This window comes from Armigeres subalbatus, chromosome 1 (assembly GCF_024139115.2).
Source record: "Armigeres subalbatus isolate Guangzhou_Male chromosome 1, GZ_Asu_2, whole genome shotgun sequence".
In the NCBI taxonomy this organism is placed as follows: Eukaryota; Metazoa; Arthropoda; class Insecta; order Diptera; family Culicidae; genus Armigeres; species Armigeres subalbatus.
The window spans coordinates 313,040,146-313,055,297 of NC_085139.1; positions in this window are offsets into that span (position 1 = coordinate 313,040,146).

The following is a 15,152-nucleotide window of genomic DNA, read 5'->3' on the forward strand; positions in this document are numbered from 1 at the left end:
TATAACTGTGAACTTTGAAAGTCTTAAAAAAAAGGATCATTTTCAATCGTAAGTTTTCTACCTAAGCTTAACAAATTTCGCTCAATCCTTCCGGGACGAGAAAAGCTCTTTCCAGCCACCTATCGAATGCTTCCAGACAAATCGGCAACCAAATCAATATTCAAAAGTGAACATTCTTCCGTTTAGGTGCTGCCAAGCACGGACGACAGGAATTCATCCCTCCCATCAATGTTTCTCACTAGTGGAAAAACTATTTTGCATTTCTGTGTCACTTTTGGATACTTCGATGTTATGCAGAGAAAATCAATTTCGGGAAAGTTCCGTTTCGAACACTGGGGTTGAAAATCGTCTGTCAAACGTTGATTCGCCGTGGAGTCTGATGATTTTTTTAAGGCTCCATAATAACAATGCGTCTGACATTAAAGCGTCATACAAACACCACAAGCAAAGAATACTCTAATAAGTTGATCAGCTTTTCTAAACCGATGGAAAGCAGATTGACACTGTACCAAGTTTGTCAGACGCTTCAGTCTCCTGGTTTTCACGGGAATTGAAAAGTTTTGCTGCACGATGTGATATGCCAAAAACTATGCTTAGCCCTCTCTTCAGGACTGAATGTGGCAGTGCTTGGAATCATCGGCGGCCTGATGGCGAGCAGAAAACGAAACTGAATGGCAACAGGAACACGATTGTCGATTTCCATCTTAATATCCCACAAAATTGTTTGTTTTCCTTGTATTTATTTGTGTTGTTTTTAGTTTGTAACTTCCATTTTATTCACGGATTTTAAATATGATTCATCTTTTACAGTGGCGTAGCCAGAAAATTGTTCTGTGGGGGTTTTCTGAACATTTTTTTTTTCGAAAAAAAAATTTCTTCCAAAAATTTTGTCTTTGGGGGGGGGGGTTTATACCCAAAACCACCCCCGTGGCTACGCCACTGATCTTTTACGATGCAACCCATACTTTTTTGTTTTTATTGCAATTTTTTTTAAACGTACAAGTAATTGTAACTGAGTAAATAATTGATGCATCATGCTAATAAAAAAAGAACGAAAGTCAAAAAATGGACTAACGAATTTCTTAAACTGTGCTTGAGATAAGCTTCTAAGTACTACTGAGAATTCAAAACAGCGAAGATGAATAACGAGATCAAATCAAGCAAAACAGACATAGCGATAGCTGAATTGTACATCCGGCAAGCGAAAACGTCTTAAGACTTAGCCATGCCAGGTCGGTGCGAAGTGCATGACAGAATAGAATGGCATGCAACGCACGTTTCCTACACCATGCATTGCATGCCATTTAGGCGGCGATATTGACAGAATGCGGATAATTTAATTCCTTGTATAATTCCAGTGCGCTCACTTAGGAGTAATAACAATTCATGATGCAACGATAAGATACAAAATAAACAAAGTTCGTAGCTCATAATAAGACGATTTTGTCTTATGGAGCGTTTTATCTAAGGAAAATAAAAAAAAGCATGGAAATTCTGCAGCTTCTAATAATCAAAACGATGTAGAATTCTTATGACTATATGAAATACGTTGGAGAAAATATATTTATTCAATGAAAGAATTTCAACCACAGCTTCCGGGACTCGCATTGTTGTAAAAAGTACAACACATTGAGTAAAAATTAGATAGCTTTTTAGTCAGTTGACCAATTTGCACCAAACCACCATGTATTCCTCAAAAAATTAGTTCTTTATCAATTGAGAAGATAATAAAAGCTATTCGATCAAAGGCTCGGGTAAATATAGCTTAATATAAGGTTTAGGTGAACGGGGAAAAATGATCAATAATAGATCTCAACCATTTTTGATGGGGATATTTGATCTAAAACACAGTTCCTATACTGCTATGACCGCAGGTGGCCACCAGGCGGCCTTCCGGGTAATCCGGAACATCTGTAAAAATGGTTATTTTGTGAAGTTCGTCCTAGAGCAGCGCATTTTTTCTAAACCATTTCTGATGGGGATTCTTCTTCTTTTGGCATTACATCCCCCACTGAGACATTGCAGCCTCGCAGCTTAGTGTTCATTTGGCACTTCCACAGTTATTAACTGCGAGGTAAACACGAGGCTAACACGATGATACTTTTATGCCCAAAAAGGTTGAGACAATTTCCAATCCGAAAATTGTCTAGACCGGCACCGGGAGTCAAAGCCAGCCACCCTCAGCATGGTCTTGCTTTGTAGCTGCGCATCGTACCGCACGGCTAAGTAGGGCCCTTCTGATGGGGATATTTGACCTAAAACACAGTTCTTACTCTGCCATGACCGCAGGGGGGCACGAGACGGTCTTTCGGATATTCTGGAACGTCCGTAAAACAGTCATTTTGGATAGTTCGTCTTAGAGTAGTGCAATTTTTTTCTAAGCCAGTGTTGACGATGATCTTCGAGTTAATACACAGCTCTTACTCTGCTATGATCGCAGTGGCCACTAGACGGCTTTCTGAAGAATCCGGAACATTCGCAAAAATGGTCATTTTTTGAAGTTCATCCTTTTCCTTTTCGTTCTTTCGCGCATTTTTTTTAACTGTTTCTGACGGTGATTTTGGAGATATTTCACAGTTCTTACTCAGCTATAACCGCAGGTGGCCACCAGACAACCTGCCGAATAATCCGAAATGTCCGTAAAAATTGTCATTTTGGAAAGTTTGTCCTACAGCAGCGCATTTTTTTCTAAGCCATTTTTGATGGTGGTCTTAGTGTTAATTCACAGTTCTTACTCTGCCATGGCCGCAAGTAGCTTCCAGACGTTTTTTTTTTCGCAAATCTGGAACGTCCTTAAAAATCGTCGTTTTGTACAGTTCGTCCCAGACCAACATTTTTTTTCTAAACCATTTCTGATAATGACCAGGGAGTTAGTCAATGCTAATTAGTCAAGATATCGAATAACTGATCTCTCATATACAGTAGCACCTCCTTGCAGATGAATTCTAAGCTAATCAGTTTCTCAACATATTTTTTTTTTCAAATCCGTTTATTTATTAGGCTCAGTTGTGTATAACACTCTGCGGAGCCAGTATCATGTTTTGTAGTATTACAAAAATTGAACTATATAACAAAAACTATTCTTGATAAACCTCAATTTATTGTAATATTGTACACTGCTGCTATCCTCGTTTTATCGTCTTCTATTATTAGTTTACGCTCGCGTTCATCCTCAATCCATTCATACGTAGGCACACTGAACCGTCTCTTTCCGATTGGTAGGTCCGACGAGTGCGGAGTAGGACTGTTGTCTCTCTCGCTTGTAAAACATCGATTACTACATCTGATTCTGATGAATGCAGTTGCTTGGCTTTTGTTTTCTTTGCTTTCTGTATCAATTCCGTTTTGCACTGTTTACTGCCGCTAGATTCAACAACGCTCAGCCCTAGAGTGGCTCAAAAAACACTTTTACAAATTTTGTTATGGTTCTCGCGGTTTTCTGCATAACATTCTGTATTAAATTCTTCAAGATCTGAATGAGTATCATATTTCTTCTTCGTAGGTTGTGCCGTCCAACTGCAATTCACTGTTTGGATGTTTTTGCATACATTTTTGCCTATAAACTTCCAACGATTTTAGCACCGCCCAAACGTTGACCGATTTCGCTGAAATTTTGTCCAGAGCATCAGGGCATCTATTAGAACCGAATAAGAGGGCGGCCCATAAAAAAAAATGAAAAAAGTTTTTCCCATACTAATTTGAGCCACCCTACTCAGCCCGGTGACTGTTTCGGTTTTCCTCTTTGCACCATGCATCGTAGTGTCAGTTTCACTATTGGCAAGTGAACATATTGTTAAGAAAATTATTTTGAGCTTTTTAGTTGAATGTACGAGACACTGAAGACGGCCTCACTGTTGAGGTCGAAATACGTATCTGTCAAGATACAATTAAGTGACGAAATTCAATGGGATTGTACAAACTCGTCTTATGACAAGTGAAGTGAACATATTCAGCTGGTATTCCGCTGGAAATCGTTTGCGTACGGTACGTTTAGTCTTACCGAATTTCCTGCCACGGACATGCGAACCTGAACTTTCTTCCCATTTGTGTAATGGAAAGAAAGCATTTCACTATTGTTCTCCAAGGAGTACTGCTTGGCATCTTCGGTTTTACACCGAATGAAAACCGATTTTTCGTTGGAAATTTTATATGCAGTTTCCATCTGCGATTAATCACCGGTTAGAGATTTCACAAAGCAGCCCATATCCGCTAGAGATGGTTGAGCAGCATTCTCTGAGAAAGGAAAGGTTACATGCTTTTAACCATTGCTTCACTGCATATTCCGACCATATTACCGTACACGATTGAACAAAGCTCCGAAAACAGACGCGAGAGTGAACTTTTTGGTCATAGTTTAGTAATTAATTGTATTTACAAAGTCTTCTTAGGAAATTAAATTTAATTTAAAACTCAAGTCTCCTACATCAATTATATTGTTACTTTCGTTAACATGAGAGATGTATTCGCAAAATACATTTAAAACTAGAATGCGTTTTCTTCTATTTATACCGTTTAGGACAGGTCTTATAAGCTTATCGAATGAAAGATGTCTCCGTCCATTTAGGATACTACCTATCTTACGCTGTAGGATTGACCAAGCGAGCTCCACTCGAGGACATGAATGAAACTTGTGTTTGATTGTTTCTATTTGTTGGTTGTTGCAATGTACGCAATTCTCATCATCTACTCTTCGCATCACGAACCACAACCTCCTGTGTTCTATCTTTTCATTAAACGCTAAATACAGTTGACTCCGTCTCGACGATGTGATGTGCTTGTCTGCAATGTTTCGCCACATGCGGGGCCAGTTGGTGTTAGGGTGATTTCTTTCGATTTTTGGCTGCTCCGTACGTTGTACAGAGCATCGATGAATTTGATAGGCTATCTGAAGCCATGGAATATTAATTCTACCACCCTCGAGAAATCCCACGTCTATTGATATTGTTTTGCGCATATTAAGCTTCGCGCCTGCTACTATCTCAAAATGCGCAATTCTCTCATGTCTTCGATGCATCTAGCTGATTTTGTAATCACACTGATATCGTCAGCGTAAGCTACAATCAGATCATCATCTCCACATACACGCTCGAATCTGTACACCAGGGGATGAAGGTACAATACAAATAGGTGCATGGATAGAGGATCTCCTTGCCTCACCGAACGTTGGATGTCGATCGGTTGAGACAGATGCCCGTTTATCATCAATCGAGATGTGGAGCGGTCCGCAATTTGGGAGAGAAGAGTAATCAGATGTTGGTTGAAGCCAAGTGCACGCATGGTCTCGAAGAGAAACGAGTGCCGTACTCGGTCAAACGCGTGATCAAGATCGAAACTCACCAGTTTTCCAGCAGAATGACGATGGCAAAGACTTGCTATTCGGTCCTTCGGTGCAAGTGTCGCCTGGAAGATGTTCAGACAGTATCTCCGCCGTGATGATTTCACTTGTACTTGTACAAGCTTCGTTTGCTTCGTCGTTCGGAGGAATGTTGTTTTCGCAGCCAAAGTTGTGCACGGATTCCGATGGCTCGGTATACAGAAGGGAGAAGTAGTTCACAAGATGGGCTTCTATTTCGTTCGGCGCAACTATGATGTCACCTTCTTCGGTTTCCAGCTGCGTGATAACAGTTTTCTTTTTCCGTCTCTCCCCTAGTTGGAAAATTGACATTCTCGCCCGCTACATAGGTCTCGTTGCTTCTCATAAACATGTGGGTGAGATTACGCTGGTGGGACAGCATTTCTGCTTTCAGTCGGTTTATTGTGGTAACCATTGCTGGGCTCTGGTAGTAGCTATCGTACGCAAGCCTCAATTCAGCATATAATCGCTGGTGTTCATTGTGGAAGTCATTAAATGCAGCTTGTGACTTCCATTTGTAAAACGATTTTATTTTCGGCTTTGCGTACGTTAGCCACCATTCCATCCAAGAAGGGTAGTTCCTCCGTTGCCGTGTCCAATATTGCCATCGATGTTGAAAGTCTTCTATGTTCTCATCAGTTAGTAGGTGGAGGCGCAGGGACCAGAAGCCGCGACAATGCTCCCGTCCAAGGTGGGGTAGACACAGTCGGAGTGTCAACGCTTTATGGTCGGTGAATGACACATGTCTGTATCGGCTGTCTGTATTACGGGTGTACACATGTCTGTATCGGCCACCCGTAATTGATCACGGAGACCACTGCTCACGTAAATTCGATCGAGACGGGATTGAGCGTTTCGGTTCACGAAGGTGTAGCCAGGCTCTCGTGGGTGCAGTTTTTCCCATACATCGTGCAGCCCTATTTGTTGTACGGCCATTTTGAGAGTCGGACTTGCGTTCGGGATTGATGAGTCGCACGGACGAAGCACGCAGTTGAAGTCGCCTGCTAGGATGGTGTGCTGCGTTCGATGACGGAGGTAGTAGGGAAGAGTGCAACTGAAGAATCGTTCTCACGCGGCCCGATGCGCCGTGCCGGAGGGAGCGTAGATGCTGCAGACAGTGGTATCTTGAACTCGTAGCGCAGTTAAACGTGTGACTATGGAATATGTTCTTTTAAGGCAATCGCTGTCTTTCGTCTCGAGTGATCCACGTTGGCGATAACGTTGTAGCCGGGTAGCGAAAGTTGCTCATTATCTATCTCTTGCAAGCATACGATATCAAGCCATTGGCTGTTTCGAAGAGCGTTTATTTTTGTTGGACTTGTGATAGTGTTGATGTTTATAGCAGCGACGTAGTAGGACGAGAGAGACATTTTACTGTGTATACTCTTCACGCCATCGATGCGAATTTTCTTTGACCGGCGGGTTCGCCTGTTGCTCGAGGATGTTGAAGATTCGTCGGTTTCGTTACCATTATTATTACTTGGTATTGCTAAATGAGCTCCGGGTTTTCTGAAGTAATCAGTCGGGGTGTTGGTATTCGCTAGATGCGTGTCTGCATCGAGAGTAGCAGCGGGAATTTGCGTGATGGTGTTTGTTGTCGATCTAGAGGTGTTGTCTTGATTCGGAGATGGTTGCACTGCTGGAAAGTCTTCTGATGAAGCAAGCGAAGGCGCAGCCGGCGTAGTTAGAGGACGAACGGCTGGTTTAGTGCCGCACAGTTTTGTACCAGACGGCTTTTTTGTGTCTGTTTCGGTGGCACTTGTTTGGTTACGTTTGCATAACTTTTCTGTAACAGCAACTTTTTATTTTGGACGCATGAGATCCCTGCATGTGCTTGTTCTTGACAGTGTTTACACGGCTGAATTTGGCCCATGTAGACAATATAGGCCTGTTCTCCGTCTATTGTTACCCACGAATCAATGTTTCGCATCAACACCATCCGGGCCGACCAGATACCGAGCGGCACACCTCCGTACTCATACCCCTCGCTCCACGTCAGCTCACGAATTGAGAGAACAGTTCCAAAGTCACTCAAGTATTCGATGATAGTCGCCTCCGAGACATCCTCGGGCAAATCGTGTATTTTTACTTCCACACTTCCATCTTCTAACGTTATTCGAAGCTTGTACTTTTTCCCTTCACTCTCCACTTCGTGTTTTCCGTCGTGCTCTTCGACCACTTTCTGTGCGATGGCTAGATCGCTGACCTTCATCGCTGCTCCACATCTATGGCATTGTAGTATTTGCACTTCTTTCTTTCTTAAACCGAGGACTGTGCGACAAAACGCGTGCAATTTCTCGTACGACGGTCTCAAGGGAAGTTCGAATAGTCAATTTTGAATGTATTTTCACGCCTCATCGCGAATCAAAACACACGCGACGTGGCAGACCGATGAAAAAATTTATAGCTCTGTTGATTTCGATTGCTTGACTTCAAAACGATTAACGTAATCGAAAAAAAAACGTCTGATCATCTCAAAAGCTGAGCGAGAACTGCGAAAGGAAAGCTTACATGCTTTTAACCATTGCTTCACTGCATATTCCGACCAGATTACCGTACACGATTGAACAAAGCACCGAAAGCAGATGCGAGAGTGAACGAACAATGCGTCTATTCACATAGAGATGTGATCGTCCACTGAACATATTGGTTTCAAATCCTTGAACAACTTTGTAAAAGATGGCAACTTTGTAATTCCGATCCCGAGATATTGAACCAAACTAATAACCCATATACACTAGCGCCGCATTATTGCTGGATTCTAAGCTTAACAGTTTCTCAACATTATTGGTTTCCATGAATTTTAAACTTCATAATATTTCAACATATTGGTTTCCAGTCCCCGAACAACTTTGTCAACAATCCCCCAGATCCCAAGATTCGAAGAACTGATATCTCATATACAATAGCGCCGCCTATGGCTGAATTCTGAACTAAACAGTTTCTCAACATATTGGTTTCCAATCCTCGAACAACTTTGTAGAAAACGGAAACTTCCTAAATCACATAGATCCCGAGATATCGAACCAATCTGGTATTTTCATATACACTAGCGCCGATAAGTGGAAAAATTCCAAATCAATTTTTTTTTCTTGATTAATAGGGTCGCATGGGATCAAAGATGGATTTAGAATTTTTTTTACTACGCCAGGGTTTTTAGAATTGTTATAAGAAACATCGCGCCATTTATTGAGAAAATTGACTATTTTCACCGGTGTTCCGTTGGTTCCGGATCTTCCGGAGGACCAGCAGAAGATCCATTGGACTAGAAAAATGTCCTCGATAAGAGTATATATCGTCTTCATTATTTTACTGAAAAAATCATTTTAATTGGCTTCAAAATAATGGATTTTCGGACTGTTGTACTTTTTACAACACGCGAGTTCTCGTGTTATGAAAGTTGAAGCGAGTTGCGGAAGGTTAAATTTTATTTTAATTATTGCGATAGGTTGACGCATGATATGGAAATGCTATGTCATTTTTCTAAGATGTACATTTTTGTGATAGAATTAGAGGCGAAAGCATAGATTAAATAGTTCCATCCGAGGTGAACCGGCCTAGGGCCGAAAATCTCGCTAATAAAGACAATAACATTAACAAATAGTTCCGTAAGGAGGCAGCAGGCGTGAAGAAATTTTACCGAAGTAGATTTTTTTAAGTTTGAAAATAAAATACATGCTTAAAATTATTATAAAATCGTTTTTGTATTTGTTGTCCTTAATATTTTACTTCCTATTTTAAAGCACTGCTGCATTCATGAGTATTTGAATGAGTATTTCGTAAATTAAATTTATAATTTCTCCAGTCTCTAATTAATGTAGCAATCGTTATTTCCTCAACATTTCATAAGCCTTGTCTGCCATCGTACATCTTCAATGCATCCCCTACAAGATAATTACCGTATATCCTTTTAGCAAGTCGTTAACTATGATGAACCAGATAAGATAGACTTTCACGAGCGCATCAACAACTCATCATTAAAGTTGTTTTCTTTTTCCTCTCCCTCTTTCACCAAATGCACATTTTACGACACGTCTGAAAATGGTTTTCCAGAAACTCGTTGCACCTTCAGTACGTTATCGCTCCGGGGGGATGTTGCATCATCATAGTTTCACCGTAAAACTGCCATCGACGGCAGTAGCGAAAGCTTAAGATAGGGCATGACCAAGGCAGCCCAGTTGCGCAGCACAGCAATGACCTTGTCGTGCTTTTTATCTTTCACCTTGAAGCCCTGTTTTCTGTTGATTACTTTGGTTGAAGAAAAAAGCTTCTACATTAAGGACAAGCCTCCCAGGGCCCAAAACTAAATAGACTCGCGTTTTCAAAGCAGATCATTCAAAACGGAAGCAATGCACAACTGTAATTTTTATTATTTCACGTATGCGAAGCAGCTGAAAGCAAGCTGAAATAATAAAAATGACAGTTGTGCGTAGCTTCCGTATTGGGTGGTGTGCCCTCAAAAACATTTAGATTTGGATTCGTCCAGCGAGAATTTGAAATGTTGTCAACCAAATTTTTTAAAAATCTGATGTTTATTTTAAGTAATGCCTGGTATTAAAGCTGAATCGAGGTGTCACCTAATTGTCAGCAACGAGACATCAGACCAGAAATTTTTTATGATTAAAACGAGACATCAGACCAGAAAATTTTATGATTAAAAATTTTTTATGATTATGATGAAAAACAAAAGTGTCTTGTTAACGAAAATTCAAAGCTGTCTCCTAAGTAGAAGTAGAAATATTGGAAAGCTAGAAGCATTGTTATCTCATTCAGCTATTGTGTTCAACATGATTTAACTGTAGTTGCTTAGATTTTTTATTATCATCGGTACCTTGAATGTCAGACTTATTTTTTTACTTATTTTTAAGTAGGTTTTAAAATTGGGCTTCAGCATTTCAAAAGAAATGACAAAAATCGTATGAGCAACGAGTGGCTCTCGATCTCGAGCTAATTACAAGAATATTGCCACTTAGGTGATCATCATGATTGTTTCACCACGGAATATAGCTAGAATATTTTTCGCCATAAAACAGCCATGAATTTCGCCATGAAAATTTCAAACGTGAAAGTGCCCTCGAATGATGAACTCTTCAGGATCTACTTCTTTGTCTGCTAGACTAAAAAATATACCCGCACCCGCCTCATCACTGGTGATGACGATGCTTGTTTGGTGTTTCTAAAGTCGAGCGGTTTCTGCACTTTAACCATTAATTTCGGTGCAGTGTTAAAGGATGAACGCGAAAAAAAAAAAACAACTTGAAACAGAAAAAGATGCGCCAGACAACAACGCTACGCGCTGCGATCCATTCGAAGAAGAGCAAAATTAATTGCCACCGAAACCGAGCGAGTGTTACGAAAAATTTTCCCATCCAGTGAATGAATACAGAAGTGGTGCTCTTGTTGTGGCAGCACTAGTTTTTCCCCATTCGCCATGAGTACTCAACTTTCCGAGGATTAATGACGGCGAATATCAATAAAAGTCGTCTCGTTCATTTATCTTGCAGATGGTTTGTACGGACTCGCTATGAAGATTTTCTAGTTTATGGGAACTTTTGGAAAGTTGTAATGTTGAGTGGGTTTTATACAGGCAGGTGGTTCCCATACAACTTATTACTTCGGTTTGGTATTTTGCAGTTCTGCCATCCCTATACAATTGCCAGGATATTTTCTCCTTTCAATTGTAACGATTGTCATGGTTTTTTTTTTCACTTGCTACATATAGACAGAGTGGGACTGAGTGCTTATCGATCATATAAGAAACTGATGGAGACGCGTGGTCATTTACATTCGCAACGGTCAGTCTATCGTTCGATTTCTAATTGGTTGGAGCTCCGCAAAACCACATCAAGCGCCTTTTTGACTGATTTGTGTTATTTTGATCGTGCGATGAGATGAGATTATTTGGTACATTTTGTACAATTTGTGAACAATTGGATCTGCTTCACGAAAACTTGGGCGAAAAAATGAATGATTTTTTTGGGGCTTGGTGCGGTTCAGCAGAACCCTGATCAAATTGGGAAAAGTGCTACGAAGGGCAGATTCTGTTCATTCAGCGAGACAAACGAGAGACTTCGATCATTCAACACGGGCAGTGATGAGCTTTAATTCAAAAAATCACATAAATAAAGACTTAAAATGAGAGACTTCGATCAAAGTTTATCCGTTTGTAGGGATGTAGAGGGCAATACGCCCTAGCTGAGCAAAGGTTGCTTTAATATCTTAACTACATTTCGTGAGCATCTCATGCAATAGTTGAGAAACATTGATAATACTCAGATTAAGAAAATTGCATTGAAATAATTTAAACTGCATATAATACGCAGAGGCTTTAGATGCTTGCTGGGACATGCTGGGTTGATTACCGTTACGAAGTTCTTTCGAATCTGAAAACTTTACTTATATTGAGGTTGGTACAACGAAATTTCCTACATTGCGAATGACAGCATCCATTCTTCAGCCGATTCTGCAGAAAAATGAGCATCCCTTAAAACATAACAAACTAGCACACTAAAGGAAACTATATGAGGTGGATAGGACAACCGTGGAAGATTTGCGAGAATCGCTTAACACAACAAGATCCGAGCCAAGATTTGTAACATAAAGCACGAAGATCGCAAAAAAACGTGGAACGGCAACTTCGAGCATCCAGATCTTAGCCGTTTTTCAATCAAATTTCTTGATATTTTCACATAACAATCCGACGGATGTCAAAAATCGCAGATCGCATTTTCATGTAACGGCCACTGAGAACCAGCCGGATAGTTTCGTTCCACATTTTTTGCAGTCTGTTTGGGGCTATCCAAAACGTTGCATGCAAATAATATTACACTGATTGTATGCACAATTATATGGAGCATGAGAAACACTTGGATAAATCATAGTTCAGCCATGAAAATCTAAGGATTATTTTGTGATTTCGGAGAATATGCGGAAACTAAACAAAACCTCATGCGTTTCTAGAGGTATGACGATCTTAGATGTCAACGAAAGGAGGCGGTGGTTTAAATATTGCCAAATTTCGCGTTATATACATTATAATAGCAAACAACCGATAAAAGTGAATAAAATCTTTTACTATGATTGCATTTGTGGAATGATACATTGCTTACAGAATCAATAATCCAATGAATATTGAAAAATAATTGTTTATTCCGGAACCAACATTACGTTGCAATGCCTTCCTTAGCCGTGCGGTGAGCGTAAGATGCTTAGCTACAAAGCAAGACCATGCTGAAGCGGCTGGGTTCGATTCCCGGTCCGGTTTTGGAAATTTTCGGGTAGGACATAAAAGTATCATCTGGAGGCATCATTTCATGAGCAGAGAATCAAACTTTGTAATCGATGTCATCGTAACCTTGCGTTTAATAACATCACGCGAATAAAGCCAAAGTGCAATATGTCATGCCTAAGCAGGAACTAGAGCTCTCCATTTTAAACAGCAAAACTGCTGTTACGCACAGAGTTTCTTGAAAACCACCAGATACTACATTTTGCACATGAATAATCAGTCTGAGATAAATTTAAAGAGGTTGTTGTAATTCCATTAAAAGCTCACTGGATTGTCATTAAATTTGTCTTCGCAAGTATCTCAAAAAATCCCTACGAATAACTGAAAACATTGGAGATTAGGGAAAAAGCTAAATTCAAAAAGCTTCCACAAGAATTTTTGGAAATCCTGAAGTAATTTTAGAAAATCGTCCAGGAATATCAACATCAACATGTAACTCTTAGTAAATTCTATAGGCCCAGTGAAGGGATCCTTCTGGAATTCCGGGGAATTTATTATAAATTCTGATGATCTGGGGGTGTTTCTTACGAAATAATGAGGAATTTGTTCTATTGAGACAGAAATGACTTTCGGTGAAGATCTTAAAGAGTATTCAGTTGAACTTTTGGAAGGATTTCCATTTAAGTTGCTGGAGGAATTTTTAGCGATGCTCCAGAAACCAAATAGAAATCTGGAAGGAATTCTTGGGATATATTGCTGAAGTTACTCCAGCAGGAATTCGTTGGTGAATACCTGAAGGAATTCCAGGAAAAAAGATGTGAATTTCTGTGGAAATTCCAAAAGTAGTTCCAGGAGGATTTCCTAGAGAAATTCATAGCGGAACTCTTTGAGGAACTACAGGAAGGATTACAAAAAGGAACTTATGAAGGAATTTCAGAAACTAAAGCAAGAGTTCCTCCAGGCATTCCTCCTGCAGTTCATTTAGAAATATGCAGAATGAACTCCTGGGGGAATTCAGAATGAATTCATGAGGGAAGTCAAAATGAATTCCTGGGGGAATTCAGAATGAATTCCTGCGGCAATTCAGAATGAATTCTTGGGGGAATTCAGAATGAATTCCTGGGGGAAGTCAGAATGAATTCCTGGAGGAATTCAGATTGAATTCGGGGGGGAATTCAGATTGAATTCCTGGAGGAATTCAGATTGAATTCCTGGAGGAATTCAGATTGAATTCCTGGAGGAATTCAGATTGAAATCCTGGGGGAATTCAGAATGAATTCCTGGAGGAATTCAGAATGAATTCCTGGGGGAATTCAGAATGAATTCCTGGGGGAATTCAGAATGAATTCCTGGGGGAATTCAGAATGAATTCCTGGGGGACAGAATGAATTCCTGGGGGAATTCAGAATGAATTCCTGGGGGAATTCAGAATGAATTCCTGGGGGAATTCAGAATGAATTCCTGGGGGAATTCAGAATGAATTCCTGGGGGAATTCAGAATGAATTCTTGGGAGAATTCAGAATGAATTCCTGGGGGAATTCAGAATGAATTCCTGGGGGAATTCAGAATGAATTCCTGGGGGAATTCAGAATGAATTCCTGGGGGAATTCAGAATGAATTCCTGGGGGAATTCAGGATGAATTCCTGGGGGAAGTCAGAATGAATTCCTGGAGGAATTCAGATTGAATTCGGGGGGGAATTCAGATTGAATTCCTGGAGGAATTCAGATTGAAATCCTGGGGGAATTCAGAATGAATTCCTGGAGGAATTCAGAATGAATTCCTGGAGGAATTCAGAATGAATTCCTGGGGGAATTCAGAATGAATTCCTGGGGGAATTCAGAATGAATTCCTGGGGGAATTCAGAATGAATTCCTGGGGGAATTCAGAATGAATTCCTGGGGAATTCAGAATGAAATCCTGGGGGAAGTCAGAATGAATTCCTGGGGAAATTCAGAATGAATTCCTGGGGAATTCAGAATGAATTCCTGGGGAATTCAAAATGAATTCCTGGGGAATTCAGAATGAATTCCTGGGGTATTCAGAATGAATTCCTGGGGAATTCAGAATGAATTCCTGAGGAATTCAGAATGAATTCCTGGGGAATTCAGAATGAATTCCTAAGGAACTTCAGAATGAATTCCTGTGGGAATTTCGAAAGAATTCCTGGGGGAATCCTGATTGAATTCCTGGAGAATTCAGAATGAATTCTTGGGGGAGTTCAGAATGAATTCTTGTGGGAATTCAGAATGAATTCCTGGGGAATTCAGAATGAATTCCTGGGGAATTCAGAATGAATTCTTGAGGAATTCAGAATGAATTCCTGGGGGAATTCAGAATGAATTCCTGGGGGAATTCAGAATGAATTCCTGGGGGAATTCAGAATGAATTCCTGGGGGAATTCAGAATGAATTCCTGGGGGAATTCAGAATGAATTCCTGGGCGAGTTCAGAATGAATTCCTGGGGGAATTCAGAATGAATTCCCGGGGGGAATTCAGAATGAATTCGTAGGGGAATTCAGAATAAATTCCTAGGGGAATTCAGAATGAATTCCTAGGGGAATTCCGTAT